Source organism: Pseudomyrmex gracilis, unplaced genomic scaffold (genome assembly GCF_002006095.1).
Source record: "Pseudomyrmex gracilis isolate BER0280 unplaced genomic scaffold, ASM200609v1 scaffold_864, whole genome shotgun sequence".
Taxonomy (NCBI): domain Eukaryota; kingdom Metazoa; phylum Arthropoda; class Insecta; order Hymenoptera; family Formicidae; genus Pseudomyrmex; species Pseudomyrmex gracilis.
This window is the reverse complement of record NW_018021448.1, coordinates 10,609-20,976: the sequence shown is the minus strand read 5'-3', so window position 1 is coordinate 20,976 and position 10,368 is coordinate 10,609. Positions and strand designations below refer to the sequence as shown.

General features: G+C 38.7%; 1 long non-coding RNA gene across 2 annotated transcripts; it reads left to right on the top strand.

The window, feature by feature from the left end:
- Positions 1 to 8: 8 nt before the first annotated feature.
- LOC109861606 lies at positions 9 to 5,160 on the top strand. Of its 2 annotated transcripts, none has more exons than XR_002251005.1 (4): positions 9 to 236; positions 4,254 to 4,448; positions 4,523 to 4,610; positions 4,746 to 5,160. It is a non-coding gene; the product is annotated as an uncharacterized LOC109861606 (long non-coding RNA). The 2 variants fall into 2 exon arrangements; XR_002251004.1 differs by lacking the exon at positions 9 to 236 and adding an exon at positions 3,162 to 3,776.
- Positions 5,161 to 10,368: the final 5,208 nt, after the last annotated feature.

Here is a 10,368-nt window from a genome sequence, read left to right as displayed (position 1 = left end):
TGACGTACATACTGACATCATTGTTATGACGGTCAAAATAACGTCAGATTTAGGTCATAATCACTAATTAGTGACAAAAATCACGTATATTTACGTCATTACAACGTCAGCTGGTTGCTTGGGTCTCTTACTGGTCGCGTCGCTGAGTAAGTGTCTCCTGGCCATCTCCACCGCATCGGATCGAAGGGCAAGAAACAGCGAGGAGACATCCAGCTCGTTTTCAGAACTAGGTTCAGGTAGAGTCAGAGAGAACTTTCCATACTTATCTGCCTTTTCATTACCCTGTACGCTACAGTGTCCAGGGACCCATACCAACTTGATTAACACACCGTTGTCTTTTAGTCCAAGGACTAATTCCTTTATTTGACAATAAGTATAGAAAAATAATATAACAAGGTCTGTTTTCGAGCTTTAATGGATCTTAAAGATTTATTTATAAACAAAACGCAAATAAAATTTAGAATTACAAATAACAAACGTTTCGGCCCTTACTTGAGCTCTCTTCAGTGTACAAAAGTAAATATAAATATAAGTAAACACGTCATATCAAAAGGTTCGCAAAAGTAGATGGAAATTAAAAGAAAAGATGATAGATCTTACGTTAGAAGTCCATAGTTGGTTGTATATGTTTGACTTCCTGAAAAGGTCGTGTAGTAAATAGTCACACACAATATTAAAATTAAAGTTAAATCGCTGTAAAACTTACATATCCAAAGTCAAGATCAAACGATGAACAGAGAGTAAAGGCAACAACTTATATAACAGTTTCCCCACCAACTGAAGTCAAAGTAAAACGGTTCTGTTAAAATTTTAAATTTTGGAAGATTTTATTGAGTCAAGTAAATTAAAATAAGAATGGTCAAGTAAATTCGTGTCGTTAATTAGGTTTAAACCAAGTGTCTGTTTTTTAATATATATTGTCTCAGAAATTAATCTTTTAAAAAAATTGCGTTCAAAGTCTAAAATTTTAGTATTGTTCCAATCAAAAATATGATTAAAATCAAGTCTATGTTTTGAAATAACAGACAGTTGTGAAGAGGTTTTATTAGTGTCATTTTTGTGTTCTTTTAATCGAGTTTTTAATTGCCTTTTGGTCTGTCCAACATAAGATGCACAACAATTTATACAATTAATCTTATACCCCGATAGCCAAATGATAGCAGTATGCCAGAAGTATGCACGCAGGTTTAATCAGCACTTTGCAGCAGATTTTACTCAGCTGTGTCATCATAGTGAGTGAATTATGTAGGCACGATACGTAAAGAAAACAACACAGCAAAAATATAGAAATAAATGAAGAATGAAATGACAATAGCACGTTATGCTTCAAATCTGCTACATTTTTTGAGTAAGTTCTGCTTGATTGATGCAAAAATATTTGCATCACGGCATGACATATTTATATTCTTTTTTTTTCTGTTTTTCTGTCGACACTAGTTGAAATAACAGATTATGTTTGAATGCTGGCTACATTGTACTGGCATAATGTGTTATTGCAAACTTTGCAAAATGTGATCACTCAGTCTTGGTTATCTGGGTAAATAATGTAGTTATTCGAGTCATGTTTTGTAGAGTCTTTGTATACTTTAACAATTTTATTTAGTCTGTTGAGACATTTGTAGCTATGATAACCTCCGTTTTGTTAAAAACATTACTGATACATTCAGAGATATTATTAATGTATGGTAAAACAATCAACTTTCTGTCAACAGAAGTGAGAGAACTTATATTAAAAGAGTTGTTGAGTTTCTTAGAAATAAATTTTTTAATTCTAACATTATAATGTTGTTAAAAATGAAATCAAGAGGATAACCATTGTTAAGTAAAACTTCAATGATAAAAGTAATATTTTTAATATGGAAGTCAGGATGTGACAGCAAAATAGCTGGATCAATTAAACTAAAAACTGTGCCTTTTTTGTGGCACAGAGGATGGTGAGAGAAAAATGACAAAAATCTTCCAGAGAAAGTCTTTTTGTGAAACCAATCTATTTTTAATTTTCCGTTCACATTATGGATAGTTAAATCTAAGAAGTTTATGCAATGGTTATCCTCCAATTCGACTGTAAATTTTATTCTGTCATGGTATGTATTGAACTGCGAAACAATATTATCAATAATATGAGTTGGAGCTGCTAAAACGATGTCATCAACGTAAGGAAAATAGAATGGAATTGAATTAAATTTATATAAGACTTTATTCTCGATATCTTGCATAACGATATCAGCTAGTAAAGGAGATAATGGAGAGCCCATAGGGGTTCCAAAAGTTTATCTATAGATGACATCGTCAAACGTAAAAAATGAGGAAGATAGAATAAAAGTAATCGCATTTAAAAATTCGTCCAACGGGATATTCGTGTTTTTTGAGATGTAAGACCATCTGTTTTTTAGACCATTGATAGCCAAATCAGTGGGAACATTAGTAAACAAAGAGACGACATCCAGTGAACATAAAACTTCACCATTAGCAAGGTTAAAATTAGAAAGGCGTTCATAAAGTTTAAAACTGTTGACGACATTACTTCTAGCTAAAGGAAGACTCTTCAAAATAATTTTGTGTAAAAAAGAAGCTAAAGAGTATAAATGGCTGTTGACGGAAGAAACAATAATTCTTAATGGTGTGTCTTTTTTATGGAATTTTGGTAGGCCATATGCCTTAGGCAAAAGAGCGTCACTAGATCTTAAACGATAAAGTGTCTTATTATCTATGTAGCCTCGTGTCAACCAACGTTTTAAAATCTCAGAGAGATTAGATTCAATTTTTTTAACAGGATTTTGTTTCACAATATTATAAGTATTTTTATCATTTAAGAGAGTCCTCATTTTGGAAATGTAATCGTTTTTATTCATACCCGGGAAAAAATGGATTAAATCTAAATAGATCTAATTTAAATCTAACAAGATAAAAAAAATGGAAAACTAGATCTAATTAGATCCAAATAAGATCTAAATAGATATAAAGTAGATCTAAATAGATATAAGTAAATCTATGTAAATTTACACTTTATTTATCATTAGATCTACTTTAGATCTACTCAGATCTACTATATTAGATCTATTCAGATCTGCTTAGTTCTGTTTAAATCTGCTTAGATCTAATATAATAAATCTGAGTAAATCTATAGATCTAAAATAGATATACTGAATAAAGTGTAAATTTACATAGATCTATTTATATCTGTTTAGATCAACTTTATATCTACTTAGATGTAATTAGATCTCTTTTTCCATTTTTTTTATCTTGTTAGATTTAAATTAGATCTATTTAGATTTAATCCATTTTTTCCCGGGTAGTTACAGTAATATTGCCTTTATCAGCACATGTAAAGATTATTTCAGGATTTTCTTTATTTGATATACTAGCGGTGAATGGGTGCCTCTAGGGTCTGTTGATCCAAGACAAATGATTACGCTGAGCGAGTCCGAGGCAACTGCAACCCTTGGGAAACCAAAATCTTTAAGTTCTCTATTCCAGAGCGCAGATAATGCCGCGGGCTTTCGCATCAAAGATAGTGGAATTATTATTTATGCGTTCGTAATGGATGAGATCAGGTTCGTCTGAGACCACAGCGAAACCAACCGCAGGTGGTGTCTCATCCGAGCCTAGGGTCAGAGACTTGTCGGTGAAGAATACTCTGATGAAGCCGTGGTCCTTGAAGAAACTATCAAGATAGTGCTGGGGGTCCTCGGCCCGACGTGCAAGAAATCCAGTGTTGGTGTCTGTGTCACACTTAAAGAACCGGACTTGGTATGGAAGAGCGAGACTTCCCGGGAGTAAGAACTTTTTCACGTCTTTAACAACATGTTGGAGTTCTTGATACATTGTGAAGAGGCCAAACCCATTGTTAGCACAGATAGGTTCCCTTAGACCATATATACTTATAGACACTGCCTGTAGATATGAATCCACGAGTCGAGGTGAAGCAAAGATAATATCATCTACGTGACGTCACATGTGGGCATTTCAGCAATGGCTAAATACGGCCTCGTAAATGATATTATCTTATCTTCAAGGCAGTTATCTGAAGCCGTCTATAAACGTGCCTTTGCTTTGCCCACATGTGACGTCATGTAGATAATATTATCTTTGCTTCAAGATAGTTGTCTGAAGCCGTGTCTATAAGTATATATGGTCTAAGTAGGTTCCCATGCCTTGCAGGTGTCTCTCAGCAGCTGTCTCAAAGGATGGCTGGACCTCGCGCAGACCCTACAAATATATTTACTAACAAGATATTTGTGTCTATATTGTAGGGGTTGTTCGCCTATTACATCAAGCAACACGTTGGTCGGAGTAGTGCGCATGAGACCACACACTACCCTAGTGCAAGCGAACTGTAGACGGTCTAACACAAGGCTTTCGCGTGCTCCGAGAGGGAAGGTTACCTGGCAACCCCATTCTAAGACGGAGCGTACCAGCCCCTTATACGCGGTTAGCAAGATAGTAAGGTGAGTTCTCCACTTTAATCCTGCCAGCATCTTAAGAATGTTTATACGAGGAAAGACCCTTTTTCTTGTCTCAGCTACGTGTTTTTTCCACCTCAGGGAATAATCTGTGTGAACTCCAAGGAATCTGACCGTCTACTCTATGTTTAGCTTAGTCCCTGCCAGGTAAATGTTTACCCTATTCTTCTTTAAGAGCCATTTCATGTTTCTTAGGAGGCAGAGTGAATAGAATGTAGCTACGGATTTACTAGGTGAAACTTTGAGACCAAGAGTGGTTAGATGTGATTGTACTCGGTCTAGGGCCACATTTAGTTGCTGGGCAACAATCGACACAGAGAGGTTAGAGCAAAAGACTACTATGTCGTCAGCGTAGATAAGGGTATCACCGACGGCCGCAGGGACGCGGGACAGGATGACCCAGAAAGACCAACCAACCGAAATCCAGCGAGAAACAGCGCAGAACATCCCATTGGCCGAGGAAAATCGACCAATCACAGAAAAAGGAGTGCCAAGTGGATCGCACGCAGATTCCGGCAGTGCCGAGTGTGTGGATGGCACATAGAAAAGCGGCGGTATGCCGAAAAAACTATTAATTACACGGAAGTAGAGAGCGTTGTCGAAAAAAGATGAAGCCTAGTCAGCCATGTTTATATGAGCCACTATTACTGCCATCTGTTAGTATTTCACTATACTTCGATGAAATAATGCACAATAAAATCACGAAAAATTAACAAAAAAAAACTAATTTTAATAAATAGTAATTATAGATATAATATTATACATATTTATAAGATTTAATAAATATAGGTAAATAAATAAGTAAGGGAAAAAAATAACTTATATATAAACATAATTTACTGTCCTGCAAATAATATTAATTTATTATAAAAATGTCTTTTGCTTACATTATTATTAATATTATTCTGTTTTGCAATATAAAAATATCTTGTCTGTACATATTTTTCTAGCTCCTTTTGTTGTTTAGATTTTCCAATGACCTATTTTTTGCTATACAATGCATCATTTTTATAATTAATTTTTTTCAAAAATAAGTATAAAATTTAAGTTTAGAAGATCCATAACGCTTAATGTTATGTTAATTATTAACTATAAATTTAAGCCTATAGTATTAAATGTAATGTAATGTGTTGTAGATTGCGGAAAACTTATTTTAATTTAATTCTGTTTTACTTATCTCTCTTTCTTTTCTTAATTTTCTCTTTACTAAAAACTTTCACAATTTCTTCCTGTCACTACAGATTAGTACGTCAACGTCAATGTGTTCAAATAATATCGCTCTTATCAGATAGAAAGCAGCACTAGTGGCTCATATAAATATGGCTGAAGGTTGTTTAGAGGTCAAATCCCCCCCGCACCATGGCTTCACTCCCCGCGCCTATACTATTCCTTAATGCTCTCTCCTTTATGGAAGGAATAGTGATAGCAATAGAAATAACGGGTGACGTCCATTTGACCACGGTACAATTGGACACAGTACGATTGCACACGTAATATTGGACACGTACGATTTGACACGGTACGATTGACCACCGTACGATTAACCACATTCTATTTGACGCGAAGAATTTAACACCGTACGATTGACCACGGTACGATTGACCACCGTACGATTGACCACCGTACGATTCGACACCGTACAATTCGACACAGTACATTTTCCGATATCATGTACATTTCAGAAAAATATTTATTTGCATCACATATTATAGTACACATGTTGGCGGGGGGGGGGCTCCGCCCCTCCCCCTGCACCCCTTCCCCGAAAAAAAACCTAACCTAACCCTAACCTGTGTTGCTACTATTATTAATTGTCACGATGCATAGTGCTTGTTCTGTGTCGAATCGTACGGTGTCGAATAATTTGGTGTCGAATCGTACGGTGGTCAATCGTACCGTGGTCAATCGTACGGTGGTCAATCGTATCGTGGTCAATCGTACCGTGGTCAATCGTACGGTGTTAAATTCTTCGCGTCAAATAGAATGTGGTTAATCGTACGGTGGTCAATCGTACCGTGTCGAATCGTACAGTGTGCTATTCTTGCGGTGTCCAATCNTACTGTGGTCAATCGTACCGTGTCTAATTGTACGTGTCCAATAGTACGTGTGCAATCGTACTGTGTCCAATTGTACCGTGGTCAAACGGAATACGCCCGAAATAACACCAGTTTTAAGCCCCTTGCACAATGGAAGGAATAGCGATAGCGATAGAAATAACACAGTTTTTAACACAGAATTCCAACTCGTCGGAAATTTTATCGCTATTGCTTATTCCGATTTTCTGATCTGCATTGATACATGCAGAGAGAAACCTGAGAGCGGCCATCTTATAGTAATTTTTTACGACGGTTTCAGCCGCTGGTTTTAGCCGTATTTTCACAAAAGTGGAACTCAAAGGCCGTTCTACATTAAACGCAAGTCGCTGATCTCGTGGAATTGACCAATTGCAGAGTCAAATCAGCCAATCGACCAACGTGATTGATCAGTTCCACGAGATCTGCGACTTGCGTTTAATGTAAAACGGCCTTTGAGTTCCACTTTTGTGGAAATACGGCTAAAACCAGCGGCTGAAACCGTCGTAAAAAATTACAATAGGATGGCCGCTCTCAGATTTCTCTCTGATACATGTGTAGTTTTGTATGTTAGATTCCGCTGTTCCTACCTTTATTTTTAAATATAAACTCTTTAAAACTTTTGTTATTTCTATCGCTATCGCTATTCCATCCATTGTGCAAGAGGCTTTAAAGAGTTTATATTTATAAATAACGCTAGGAACAGCGGAATCTAACATATAAAAATACACATGTATCAATGCAGATCAGAAAACGAAATAAGCAATAGCAATAAATTTTCCGACGAGTTGGAATTCTGTGCGTATTGCTTATTGCTATCACTATTCTCTCGCATTGTGCAAGAGGCTTAAGCTTTAGTGGAACCCTTAGGCGTAGCGCAGCGCGAAGAGTGTAAAAGAGGCGTTGCGGGTAAAGCCGGGTTAAGGCGCACGTGCCTGCGCAGTGGAAATGCACAGACGTTCAAATGCCGGTTTAAGGCAACAGTGCAATTTTTTGTTTTATTTTAATCATGCGTGTCGTGCTTAAAGCAACTTATAGTACTCAAAAATATATAGGTTTAATTATTTTAATCAAAATTTGAATTTTTTGATTTTTTGTTTTTTAGCCACCGCAAAAAGTGTGTGGATATAGCCATAAATGGCACTAGTTATTTTGCGATTTGAATAACTGTAATTTTCTTAATAGATCGACCCGAAAAAATAGTAGTTAGTGTAGGCCCGAAGACGGGATGATGTAAACAACACACACACATATGTGAACACATGCACACACACATACACACACACACACAAACAAACATGCGTCATTCAAAGAATGAACTGGACAAGTTCTCATCTTTGGATGAACAGTAAAATGGAACACACCCGTTTAGGGATAAGCCGCGTTCACAAGCAAGCGGGTGAGGCTTAACAAACTTGCGTGAACGTGATTGGAAAAGACTAGAAAAAAAGTGATCTATGGATCTTCGCGAGGGAAAGACGCGTTTCGTGTTCGGCGTCGCGAAATAAAAAAGATCCAAGCATTGAGTACGCAAGTATGCTCCCTAAGCATATAATTAACAATCGCGGAAATGTAGTAATTAGTGTAAGCTCATATTTTGTTAAAATAAATGTAATATTCGTAAAATTACATACAAAAGTGAGTGATACTTACCTATCCTGGACGATCCTTTCCCTGGGCGTAGAACCTGGAAAAGAAAGGTCAGAAGGGCATTTCAGACAGGAAGGAAAGACGATGGTGCTGAATCGTCCCTAAACATGCACCTGGCGACCGTGATACCTAAAATTGTAAGTACTTTTAATAAAAGGGTGTAGTTCTCCGGCCACAAGGGCACTAACAGATGCCGGTAGACAAGCTTCGACAAGGGACACATAGACGTTGAACAATACAGGACTCAGGACAGATCCCTGAGGCAGTCCTCGCTCTGTATTGCGTCAAGTCTGTACAAAGATTCCGAACGCGTACCCCTCTAGCTTTCTAAAGCTAACCACTGAGGCCAAGAAAGCTACCATTCGGGGGGGAATCCCGAAAAGAGAGAGCATGACCAACAACGTGGAGAGCACGACATTGTCGAAAGCCCCCTCAACGTCGAGAAACACGGCACCAGTAACCTGTCGGGTGTTGTTAACAACCTTTATCCTAGATACGAGCATAGCTAAGTTATCCGTACAGGAGAGCCCTCGTCTAAAGCTAAACTGGTGGGGAGAGAGAATATTATTATTCTCGATCTACCATTCTAGTCGGCGACACGTAATTTTCTCCATTACCTTGAGAAGGTTATTTGCCAGGAATATTGGTCTATAAGCGCCCTTACGTCCCGGCTTAGGGATAAAGATGACAAAGTAGTTTTTCCATAAAGTTAGATAGACCTGTCGGAAGTACATTAAGTTGAGAAGATTGATTATGTACATATGAAGGGCAGGGGAAAATTGGGAGATAATGAAGTTTGTGATTAGATCAGGGCCGGAGGCCGACCGGATTTTAAGGGATTTTATCACAGAGTAATATTCTTCGGGGGTGATTTGGCTATCCATGTATTCATTGTTAAGGTTGATGTTTAACGGGTTCAGCGACTCAAGAAGTGTGGAGTGGTCCGGGGGGAGAGGGAGGTCAAGAGAGACAATCTTGTCAAAGGCTTTCTGAAAACCCTCCAAGTCGAGGCAGTGTTTATCGCTTTTGTCTCTGGGCTTATTACGTGCACAGAAGGCCTTGACTGTGCTCCATACCGATCCAATATCTGAGTTGGCGTGTAGAGAGCCACAATACTTACAAAAGGTTTGGCGTTTCTTTTTTCTTAAAGCTTTAGAGACCTCGTTGGCTACTTGACAGTAGTTATCGAGGTTATTGATGTTGGGGTGCGATCGGAACTGTGCGGCCCTTTTACGAGAGTAGATGTCAGAGCAAGAAGCATCCCACCAGGGCGTGGGAGGTCTCCTAGAGGCCTTTGAGGTGATTGTGCGGACAGCTCCCGTCTGTAAAAGCGCATCATCACTAAGAAACACCTGTCTCAAGTAAGTATTATCTATATCTTCCGTGGGATTTAACGGAAGGAGGGAGTCCACCCTTTCTTAGCACATGAATTGAAACTCCTTCCAATTCACCTGTTTTATAGAATAATAGGGCCGACATGCAATGCGGCCAGAGAATCTGTCTGAGATAGAGGTGACCACAGGGAAGTGGTCGCTACCGTAGTGATAGTCGCACACTTTCCAAGAACATTGAGGAGCCAAAGTGCCGGAAACTATAGTAAGGTCTATCGCAGAACATCTGGAGAGGTCTGCAGAGGACCATGTGTTATTACCATTATTGAGGTGTGACGGGACGAGTCCCGTCACTTGTAAATACTGTACATAATTTTATTATAATACTCTTTCTGTTTGTAAATAGTGTATTGTTATTCCGATCTTTTTTTCTTTTTGTTCATCAAATAAAATAGGTTTAAGTATAATATAACACACACGCCTACCATAGTTCCGTCAATCTCCCTATACAACTCCTATACCGACGGAGTGACCGATAGTTAGAGGCGCGGGACTATAGAATAAGAGCGCACGTGTGCAGAAGAAGACCTGTGCCGGTACGACACGGCACAGGTGCGTGACACGGCGCGCAAACAACCACGTACCGCACGCCGACCCCGGACGGACCATAGGCCGCTCCGGGGTATAAAAGCCGAGCAATTTCGGCAGTCGGGACCAGTTCCTTTCCCGAGCTCTCGAGGCAGTGTCTCCAAGAGCGATCCTTCCTGAAGCCGAGGCGTAGTCTCGGTGTAGATATCCTGACCGTCCGGTCGAGGCGTAGTCTCGACTCACCCGGTGCCAGAGGCGTAGTCT